This window comes from Pseudorasbora parva, chromosome 12 (assembly GCF_024679245.1).
Source record: "Pseudorasbora parva isolate DD20220531a chromosome 12, ASM2467924v1, whole genome shotgun sequence".
Lineage (NCBI taxonomy): Eukaryota > Metazoa > Chordata > Actinopteri > Cypriniformes > Gobionidae > Pseudorasbora > Pseudorasbora parva.
The window spans coordinates 6739304-6751313 of NC_090183.1; the positions used below are offsets into that span (position 1 = coordinate 6739304).

The 12010-nt window shown below is 37.5% G+C and overlaps 1 protein-coding gene across 1 annotated transcript in view; it reads left to right on the forward strand.

Annotated features, from left to right (window-relative positions):
* The window catches only part of sema5bb (sema domain, seven thrombospondin repeats (type 1 and type 1-like), transmembrane domain (TM) and short cytoplasmic domain, (semaphorin) 5Bb), a 77603-nt gene that overhangs the window by 11332 nt on the left and 54261 nt on the right, over nucleotides 1-12010 (forward strand). The window lies entirely within an intron of this gene.

Genomic DNA, 12010 nt, shown 5'->3' on the forward strand with positions numbered 1-12010 from the left:
CACGGTTTCAATGGTCTAACATTAGTTTTTAGGTAGATAAATTTAATAAAGTACTCAAATGTAAAATAACTGCATATTTAACTGTTTAAATTAAAGATGAATCCTTATTTAACTTAGAAAAGCTATTTAATCAAGAGCAGTGAGTGATTTCCTTATCTTTTGTTTGACATTAAACAGACAGCAGTAAAGGCTACTGCCCCTTTAAGACCTAATGCAGGGATATGCATCGTCTTTCTCGACTGTATAAAGTTCTCTTAAGGCATATTCAGACTATGTCTGCTTGGATACTCATCAAGATGGACATGTTGACATACTTTTTGTGTGAGTTTGTCCGTTCAAGCGCAAGACTTGAAAGATAACTCAATATTTGCGCGCTGTGACAGAGACAGATCTTCTCACAGTGCACGTAAGTTCTCATTTGCGTCTTCTAGCTCTACACCTGGCGAAAATGATGATGGTCATATGGCAGGACTCACATGGATGGAACACAGTTTACAAAGAGAGACCGTTTTGCCCACGTTTTTCTTTTATTAAAGCTGTTGTAGTGTATCACTGAGGAGCCAGCACATGTATCCATCGACAGAAACATATTAAGCATTATTTTCAAGTTACAACCCATATTAAAGATGCGTCATCAGCAGGGCCGTGTTAAGCCGTTGGGGGGCCCTGGGCTAAGTTTTTGTGGGGCCCTTGCCCCCCCCCCCCATATATATATATATATATATATATATATATATATATATATATATATATATATATATATATATATATATATATATATATATATATTAATTTATTATATATTACGTTGCTCATGCAAGTGGTTGAAATCAATGTTAAAATCAAAAACGTTTTACATTAAAACTTACAATAGACAAAAAATATAATCTTTAATTTCTTTAATTTTTAAATCTTTTAAGAAATCCTGCAGGTCATAAAGAACTTTATTTCTCCACCTTCAAGAAAGGACGAGAGCTCATTATGTCTCCCTATTTACCTAAATGTGTCTGTTTTCTTGCTTTACCCGAGGCAAAAAGTAATTGAAACAGATTAGACTTTAAATTACATGAATCTGTGGTGAAATAACCCGATTTTCACTTCAATGCATGTTTATTTTAATGTGAACGTTCTATCACTTTAATTCAGCGCGTCCAGCACAAAATAGACGGTGTAGAAACGATCGACGCGCTGCTGCAGACCTGGAAAGCACTGCCGGACCGCATCCGAGTGTAGTGAGAAAGCTGAAATCCGTTAACATTGGGACGTATAACAGGCGATCTATTCATGATCAAACTATTTGTGTTGCAGACCTAAGCAGTTCATAGGAGTCATTTGTTGGACTAGCTACAGACTAGCAATAACACAATAACATAAATACGTGTTTTATTGCTATTATCTCATCACATTTGAAGCGCTGCTAATGTAAATCGGTAGTGGAACAATTTATAATTTATGCATTGGGAATTTGGGATACACTAGCTGCCTGTCTTGGTCTTTCTTTTAGAGTGGCAGTTGAAACCCCGCTAGATCCGCCCGTCACATTTTCTTACATTTTCGTTCGACATGTTGAGGTGACGATGTACTGGGTGTCCGCTGTGACCCTATGGCTGTGACTCGATTCGGGTGTGTGACAACGATGCTCAACGTACGCATAATTACCTCGATCCAAAACAAAACCAAAAAAAAGGATAACGCAAAAGAGAATTGTCTTGGGGGTCCCCTGGTGTTTGGGGCCCTGGGCGGCAGCCCATGTTGCCCATTAGGATAACGCGGCCCTGGTCATCAGATGTGAAATGAACTGCGGTGCAAGAGTGTGCCGGCACCTTTTACATGGCACCCCTGCTCACGTCAGACGGCACCCCAGCTGGGAAACGCTGCTTCAGAGCATCTCCTTTTGCATTCAATGAAAGTGATATGAACTTTGAATGGTGTAATGATGACAGAATTTTTACTTTGGGTGAAAGATGTGAGTCATACTTCCAGGCAGTGACCTGTCAAAAGCTGTGGACAAGGCCATTTTTTTCCCTTTCAAATGTGACATAAAATTTCCTATGTGCTTAAGAACAGTAAGTTTAGTGTGAGCAAGGGCTAAAAAAACACTGCATCTGTTTTCACAGGGAGGAAAACAGCGCTGTATTCATGACGTTCAAATAGCCAGTCCCCAGTTGAATCCCAGGTCGTGTGACCCGTGAACTGTAGAGTTTCGGAGTTTCTCAATCATGGTGCTCTTGATTGAGGCACTTAACCCCAGCTCGCCCCAAGAGAGGGATGGTCCCTACTATTAGTGTACCCCAAATCGCTCTGAATGAATAGTATCTGCTAGGGCTGGGCGATATGACGAAATATATCGTCTGGACGATAGAAAATGTCTATCGTTTTATATAAGGCTCTATCGCTTACGCCACGATAAGGCGTTTACGGCAGAACTTTACGTCAAGATGCACCTCACGCCACGGCATGCCCATGCACGCTGCAATACATAAACAAACGTGGAGGAAGACGGTAGTAGACGCGGTTCAGATCAGGGTAATTCTCAGAGTAATTATGCCAGAGTGGTGGCATAGCGCTCAAGACAAACTTCAGACGCAGACGCTGCAACGGGCTTTTACGCGTGGCACACCATATAGCCATATATTGAAATATTTTAATGGCAGGTGTAGGGATGGCGAATTTGAAATAACAGCCGCGAGCCGCGCTCCAGCTCTCTCTATCTCTCACACACACACACACACACACACACACACATACACACCCACTGTCCTCCTAGCGCTCCCGTCCACTCACGTCACTTTTTTAAAATCCCCCACAGCGCGAAACACGAGTCCCGCAAACGCGCCGCAGAGGAGCTTGTTTGTAATCTGAGGACAATGGCTCCTTAGTTTCGAAATGGTTTGGTCAAGGTGATGGCGTTAGAAAATAAAGGCGTTTGTCTAGCGTAAGAAGCTCATTTGAAACATTGCCGCGGCTCATTTAAGAAAATGACAGCTCCGAAGAGACGTCGCGGCTTTAGTTCGAGGTAGTGCTAACAATAATAAAAAAAAAGACGATCAACACCTTATGTGTTACCACTGAAATGTAGATATTTCCAAATGTAAGCCCATCTTAAGCGAAATGCACGCTTCATACTGTCGTCTGCTCTGGCTCTAATCTCGAGTGTTTAGCCTGTTTACTTTTTGCAAACCTTGTGAGCGCACAAACCCAAACGCTGTGACCTCGCGTCAAATGTTTTTATTGGTTTATTAAGTACAAACAGGCGAGTTATGGAAAATTGAGTGTGAGGAATATGTTCACTTCACACAAAAATATTTTGGAATGAGACGGCCAACTGTAGTAGCGTTTAGTCCACTGTATAATAGCCTAATTTAGAGATCACTTTTCTTTTTTTTTTAACCGACAACTTTGATCGATTAACGTTGATATGGTCAACCATCGGTCAACGGTTAACATCCCTAGGCAGGTGTTAACTTTACCAACTGTCTTGCTTGAAAAAAAGGATCTAAATAAAAATGTAGTCCATACTACCTTTATTTGTTTTGTATATCATTTCAAACTGCATTTCCACATTGCAATTTTGTATAGACTATTCATAAACTGAATTAACAGAAAAATTGCTATATCGTTATCGGGATATCAAATGAGCTATATCGGGATATGAATTTTTGGCCATATCGCCCAGCCCTAGTATCTGCACAACCAACGTTCTTTTGCCTGCTTTTCACCGCACGTTCACCTCCCCAGTCCACATTTGTCTCAATCCTACTGAAATTGGTTTAACATAACTCTTTCTGCTGGGGCGTCCCACTGTTTTGTCTGTTTTTGGAGCATTGCGAAGGAAGATGAATGGTGCTCTCGCTGATGGCTTTAAAGGTTAAGAAAATGTCAGAACAGCAGAGCTATTAGTCTCCCGTGCTTTGACGGACCCTTGAAGGGCCGTTGCCTTCCTCCTGAGATGCGGGGTATGATCTATGCGTGCGGGTAATTGCTGTCGTGTTTGTTGTGTCCGACAGGTCAGGCGGGGTCTTGTGCTCTTTTCTCCCATCAGCCATCTGGTTTCAGGACTGACATTTCACTTAGCTGGTTTAATTTATGCAAGAACATTGGTGTGGGGTTTGCAACTAATGATTATTTTGATAATCGATTAATATGCAGATAATTTCTTAGATAAATTGATTAATCAGATGAAAAAATTTAGATCAGCAAAACCCCCCCACCAGAAAACAGCTGTTTGCAATGGCGTTCAAGTGCACGTAGCAGTTAATGCTCTGCTTCTTGAATGTGACAATGGACGTCAATTCCACTGAATTGGTAAGAGTAGAGAAGCTCTGGATCAAAACACTGGAGAAAAAGAAGCAGAAACAAGTGATAAGCATTGTTTATGCATGCTGTATTCTTTAAAAAAAACAACTCAGATATTGTTCAGAATGTTGCTTTTTTAATAAAACTTACCCACATTCAAGTGTTGATAAAAAAAGAATGCATGAAGCTAGAATAAAACAGATTTTTTTGATTAAAAGCAGAGGCTCTGTTCTTTTGTTTGATATATTGCTATGTTTGATATGTTCAAATGTTCATACATAAAAATATTCTGTGGGCAATGAAAAGTTTTTGAAAATGATCAAAATGCTGGCAGCACACTGAGTCAACAGCTTAAGAGTCACACAGGCTGGAAGAGATTGTTGAGTAAAGTCATTATTATTTTTATTTTTTTGCACACAAGAAGTATTTTCATCGCTTCATAAAATTAACCCCCTGACCCTGAAGAACGTGCTCGCACGTTTTGCTGGATTTTTCCGTGTAAAACAACTTAAAACACTTAAAATCCTGTTTGGCCTCACAGACATGAACGATATGTCTTTACAAAGCTTAAAGTATGTACACTCGAAATGTTGTGCATTTCACTAAATAAAGGAAACAAACCGGATGCGTGTTCTCCCGTCTGTCAGTCTCCCTGTGATGTCCATTCTGAAATGCAAGTGAAAATATACTTTCAGAAGAATTCAGAAAAAACTTGCCACACAGACACGACAGATATCTCTTTATAAAACTAAGCATAAACATTATTTTCTTAAAAGTACAAACTTTTTTGTACATGTTGCTCACATATTAATGTAGCCATGTTTGTGCTGAATACAGTGTAATCAGCCTTTAGCCATTGATCTGCTTTAAAGGTTCACTATGTAGTATTTTTGTAGTAAAATATCCAAAAACCACTAGGCCACTAGGGGTGTTATATATTTTGTTCAGTTGAGTACTTACAATATCCCAAATGTTTCCAAGTATTTGTGAATTGTGAGAAAATTGCTATTTTAACCAAGGACCGGGACGTGTCAGCATAGTGTTTGAGGGAGTCGCCTGTCAATCGCGTCATATCTGCACTACCCTAGCTTTTATTCTGCAGAAACACTTTTCTCTTATGGGTCCTGCACACTGTGCGATTTTTCAAAATCCTTTGCGAATGTCCCTTGTCAGACTGTACAAACATGATCGCCATGTCACACTGTAAGATCTCAGTTGACATTAATGTCAGACTGCACGATAGTGAAGGCGCGCAAGAAAACTCACCCGGAGTTTTATATCATCAATGAATGTGACAGTGAGCTGCATTACACGCGGGGCTGAAATGCTGGCTACAAAGAAATCTCTAGTACTCGTTTTGGTCATAGTTTGTCTTGAAAAACGGAGATATTTGACGGTCGTCGTAGGAGAAGTCACACTGCAGGATTGTGTGCCAAATCTTCACTGCCAGAATTTCGTCTGAGGTAAAATTTGATCGCAGCGCTCATTAATCGGCTGCCGGTGAACATGTCAAACTAACGACCAAAGACGTCAGATTTTTGCCTAGGATCAGAGGAATCTTTTAGGATTTGCTAAATTTGTCCCAGACGGCCAAATCGTGGCCAAAATCGCACAGTGTGCACCCGGCTTTAGTCAAGTCTTTTCAGAAAATGTGGTCTAAACCACTCAATTCATATGGTTTTACTATCTCTTTCTGAAAGTGATAGCTGCTGTAAATGGAGAGACAGAAAGCTCTCGTCAAAAATATCTTCATTTGTGTTCCAAAGATGAATGAAAATTTTCGTTTGTAATGACACGAGGCTGAGTAATAAATAAGATATTTTTTTGTGTGAACTAACCCTTTAATGCTCTTGTGAAGAAATCACCATTTCTGTTTGTCCAATGGGGGAACCTTCATTCTTGTTATTTTCTCTTGTCTTTTTCCTCTCTCCTCTGTCTCTTTCTCTCCATCTCTGAGGAATCATATAGGCTGTGTAGTTACTGTGTGAACATCTCTGTCTCAAGAGAGTTTTTTTCCTCTCTGGCAGAGAGATCAGACCTGACTGAATCCCACCTGAGGGTTGAAGAATTCTCTAAATCGCACCATTATTCACTCTCACCTCCTGTTTTTGTTTTGGTCGCTCTCCAGAGGATGCTTTTATTGCTCAGCAGTTGCTCTTTCACGGCTCAGGAGACTTAAGGGAGATCACAGTTTTATTTACGTATCAACTTCATTTGTGATGTTTCACCTATAAGGGGAAATAAAAATGGATGCAAATGAGACATACAGTAAGATTATAGAACTATAAAATCAATGCACTGCAAAAATGGCATTTTAGTCTTGTCAGTGTATATTTTTTCTGCATTTTGTGGTGTTTATACATTTTTGTGAGAAACAGTATTTTCCAAAAACAAATCTATAGACAATATTTTATGTCAGGGATTCCCAAACTTTTTTGACTGCTGAACCCATTTGGGCTAAAATATTTACTTGAGGTTAATATAGTTGATATTTTAACAACAACAATATTAACAACATTTGTTTTTAGTTCTCTGATTTAGGTTAATGGTCAGATCTTTTTCTAGTAAGTCTTTGATCTTGATTTTGTTTAAACAAATTCTCATTTTACATTTTTATGATATCATCATCTGACGTTCTTTCATTCACAAACCCCTGTTAGGGAAAACCTGTTTTATGCTATGGATCTCAATTAAATGTTGTTTTAGTTATATTTGTTGCTGGTTTTATGAGAAAACAAGGCAAAAATACTCATTTGAGAATGATTTCTTATAATGCAAAATATGCAAGTTAATGCATATTGAGATCTGTTTTTTTAATGATCTCTTCTGAACATCTAGTTGAGAAATACAAGATAAATGGGGTCTTTTTTTCAGGAGAAACATCTAAGCAAGAAGTCTTCACTTGCTCTCTCTTTAATCTCGTTGTCTTGAATACAAGTTTGAGTTATTTAAATGTAGTTATTTATCCCATATACCTTTTCACCCCCGCCTTGCATATGGGCCTTCATCATGAGTTCCTCAAAGAGAAGATGGGCTAAATCAACCAGTTTCCTGATGCTGTGCTCTCTTGTGAACGTCTTGCGATTGCAGCCATCAGATTGACCACAGGAGCTCGGAAACGAACAGGCAGCCCTGTGAGGTGCACATAAAATGAGTTAGAATAACCAAAAATACATATACCAAAATACCTCTGTGCTTGTGTCCTTGAAATACTGCATGCTCAAACACTGCAACTTTATATTTGACAGAAATAAACTTTATTTTTTAATTCATTTTAAGTTTGACTTAGCTTTCCAAAAATTGTACCTAATTTCCCCATCTATCTCAAACCCACTTTCTTTCACAAACACCCACATTCAGTGCCTGCAGAGAAGAATATGGCACATATCCATCATACGGCATGTGTTTATAAAGAATGATTTTAGAATTAAGTTAAATCATTGGGAGAAAAAGAGAGTGGAACGAATAAAGTGTCTAAAAATGTATGCTGAACTGAGATGATTACAGCACAAGTCATGTATTTCACAGTGAGATCATGTTGGCTAAATCTGTTTTGTGTTTCTTCATCCAGTGCTCTAGCATGACTTATGGTACTGGCATCTGTTCAGACATGACATGCTCATACTGAACCCCTCGAGAGGGAACACACCCGCGAGGGGCAGAGCAAGGACTAATTAACACCAGACTAACTTGATGCCGAACGTTAACATACTATTCAACTCTATTGTTTTTGTAGTATTCCTTTTCTTTGTGTTTTGAATAGACCAATTAGTTGGTCATTCTGTATTTCTATTCTATTCTATTCTATTCTATTCTATTCTATTCTATTCTATTCTATTCTATTCTATTCTATTGATGTATTTTTGCTAGTTTTATCATATTGTTTCATATATAACAACATTAGTTTCCATGCAGGTTCATGCTAGTTAGTATTGCTTTGGCACTAGTTCAGACTGGTTTAGTGCTGGTTAATACTGGATCTGATACTTGTCTAATTGGTGCTGCTAACCAGCCTATAGCATGTTGTTCACCAGAGAAACATATCAGATGAACCTGGTGATGATTGATTAAACTAGTAAACAATAGGTTACTGCCAGTTAGGTTGGTCAGCTATTGTGATTTTGCTGGTTTAGAAGTTTTCTGGTTTAGAAGTTTGCTGGTTTATTCTGCTTTAGGGTTAAATACTGGTTTGGTGCTGGTTAGTGCTGGTCAGGCTGGATGACGAGCAAAGCCTTGCTGTCCCACAACAGAGCATTATGGTCTTCCTTGTCAAGCTGGTTGACTTTCTGGTTAAATTAGTAAAGCAGAATATTCTTGCTGGTTACGCTGGTTAGCTAATGTGATTAGAGTTAATCTGGAGCTGGTTTATTCTGGTTTAGAGTTGAGTAGTACTTGTCTTGATTGTTAGGTGCTGGTCAGGCAGGTGAACAAGCAAAGCCATTCCGTCCACCTGCAAAAAAAAGCATCGCATTTCAGGTCAAGCTAAAACAGTTTCTTGCTGGTTAAAGGGGTATTTCAGCGCTGGGAAGATGAATCTGTATTTAAACTGGGTCATTAATGTAGTAGAAATATGGGGATGAAAGACACCAATTCCCAGAATGCTTCGCTGCCCTGTGAGGCCACTCCCAAAGCCACCGATACTGGATTACTGAACCACTTTCCCACCGCGTTAATTTTCATAAAATCAGTTTAGTTAGAGAACAGACACTACAATTAAAAACTGAACGTGTCTGTTCAATATAATGTGATTTAGCCGCTGAGGGAGTGTCACAAACGCTGCAGGAGTCAGATAACATTCACCGTGATGAATAAGCTGAATGAGCTCTCGTGATGAGAGCTAAAGTTACCGCGACCACGGCAGTCGTTCGCAGCGCTTTTTCAGTCTGATGCGTTTTGAGTTCATGCCTTTGGAAGCTTAACTTTAAATAGGAATTAATTTGAGAATTTGAGGGCACGATCATTCAAATATACTCCAGGGTTTCTACTGATGGAAAGCCATATGCTAATCGCTGAAGTTACCCTTTAAGTATGTCAGATTTTGCGATTTTGCTGGTTTAGATTTGGTGGTTGGTTTATGCTGGTCCATTGTGGTTTAGGGTTAAGTAATAATAGATTGGTGCCGGTTACGGCTGGTTAGTTAGTGTGGGTCAAACCATGCTGTCCTGCAGCAAATCATTAAGGTCTTCCTCTTGGTCAAACTTATTGACTTTATGGTTAAATCAAGCAGAAAACTGTGATTTTTCTGGTACAAAATGCTGGATAAGCTGGTAAAAATGGGTCTTGCGGACTAAGAAGTTTGAGCATGCTAGTTGTATAAGTTTGAAAAACAAGATGGGACAATAATTAGTGTTACTCAATTACTTATTTTTCATGTCAATCTGATTATGCTTTTGTTGTATAGTAACATGTTTATAAGCTTTTAGCTCAACTAAAATGACCTAATGTTCCCTGGTGTAGTTGAGAGATCTTTTGACTTTATGTTGTGGATAAATGTCATCAGTCTGCTGAATTAAGCGACTCGACTAAGTTGAATGGAGTTTGTGAATGGATGAATGAGTGAGTGAATTGGTTGATCTCAAGAGAAAGTCCGAAATCAACTGCCCCATTGCGTATTGTGTTTTTGTGTGTGACCGGGCCATGAGATGGAGGGAAAAGGAATAATGACAGAGGGGAATAAACATTGTTCTTGGTCTCTTTTCACCTATTATCACTGTGAAATGTCAAATTTGAATTGATTGAAAAGAAAATTACAGCAGTATTATGGGATGTCTTGAGGGGGAGGGGTGTTGTTGCCACAGAAACTAGAAAGACCACTGCTTCTCAATGTGCTGTTCTCAGCTAAGGAGTAAGCAAAGGTTTCATGTTGAATTGTCCTAAAAAGACACTGACGTCACACTTAAAAAGGCCGGAGTGGAACTGCATTAACAAAATATCAACCCAAATGGCATTTATTTTAAAGAAAAAAACACACTTATTAAGCAGAACATTTCACAGACATTGTGTTAATTCTTAAGTGATAAAACAGTGGAGATTGCATATTTCATTTTACATGCATGAAAATAAGCTGCGATGGATAGACTTACAGTCTGTTCCATGGGTTGTAATTGTATTTGTATTTGTTTGAGGTTTTAGGTTAACTTGTAGGTGTTTCTTTAACTTGTTTAAATCTACAAGCATTTAAAAGACTGTACCTCTGTACCTGACAGACTTTTTTTTATTTATGCCAAATTATGTGAATAAATATAGCATCTATGATTGATTTTACATACTAAGGCTGTCAAATATTTACTAATAATTAACAATGATTTTTGCTGGAAATATAAAATAATCCATGATTTTGAGTATTGTGAGCTTTCAGGCACTTTTATTCAGAAAGGACTAAATTGATAAAAAATGTAAAGAAATTAAATTGATTAAAAAAAAGGACAGTACAGACATTTATAAAATATTTCTATTTCAAATAAATGTTGCTCTTTTGAACTTTTTTTTCAGTAAAAAATCCTGAAAAACAAGCATCATGGTTCATCATAAAAAAATGAAGCAACACAACTGTTTTCAACATTAATAATACAAAGAAATCAGCATATTAGAATGATTTCTGAAGGATCATGTGACACTGGAGTAATAATGCTGAACATTCAGCTTTGATCACAGGAATATATATATATATATATATATATATATATATATATATATATATATATATATATATATATATATATATATATATATATATATATATATATATATATATATATATATATATATATATATATATATATATAATGCCTTGCGAAAGTATTCGGCCCCCTTGAACTTTGTGACCTTTTCAAACATAATGATATAAAACTGTAATTTTTTGTGAAGAATCAACAACAAGTGGGACACAATTATATATATATATATATATATATATATATATATATATATATATATATATATATATATATATATATAATACAATTTAAAAACGCTGTTTCTATTATCTAAATTATACATATATATATAATTTAGATAATAGAAATAGCTGATTTAAATTGTATTAATATTTCACAATACAACTGTTTTTACTGTATTTTTTACATAAAGAAATCTTGCAGACCCCAAACCTTTGAATAGTAGTGTATATATAAGCGATATTACATTTTAACACTTGTGAATGTGGATCTTTTTGTTCCATAAATGCTACATGCGTTTACACTGTAAAAAAAAAGTTGGTTTAACTTAAAAAAATAAGTAACCTGGTTGCCTTTTAAGTGAATTGAAATTGGTTTAATCAACAGAAGCTCAAAATATTATGTTATCTGAGCACAAATTATCTAAGTTGATTTGACAAGTTGTTTTTGGTGATTTTTAGTTGAAAGAATGTGTAGCGTTTGAGCTTGTACAATGAGTGCTTTCTTATTTAATATCGAATGCAGTGACATTCAAACATTTTTAAGTGTAGCATCAGTGTTCAAATACTTCTTGAGGCTGATGTACGCATCTAAGGTGCACCAGCCTCAGTTTGGGAACAGTTAGAGGAATTTTAACCCCTTCTTTTCTCGCGTCTGCTCGGCACAGATGCCGCACACACATACGTCCTTGTGCACAGCCGTCGTGCCCCCAGCAGCCTCCCTCCATAGAGAAAGTTAACAGTTTGTTTTTCACAGGGCTGAATGCTTCACTACACACATTACTGAAGCCCCTTCATCTCCCCCCTTTACTCTGGACG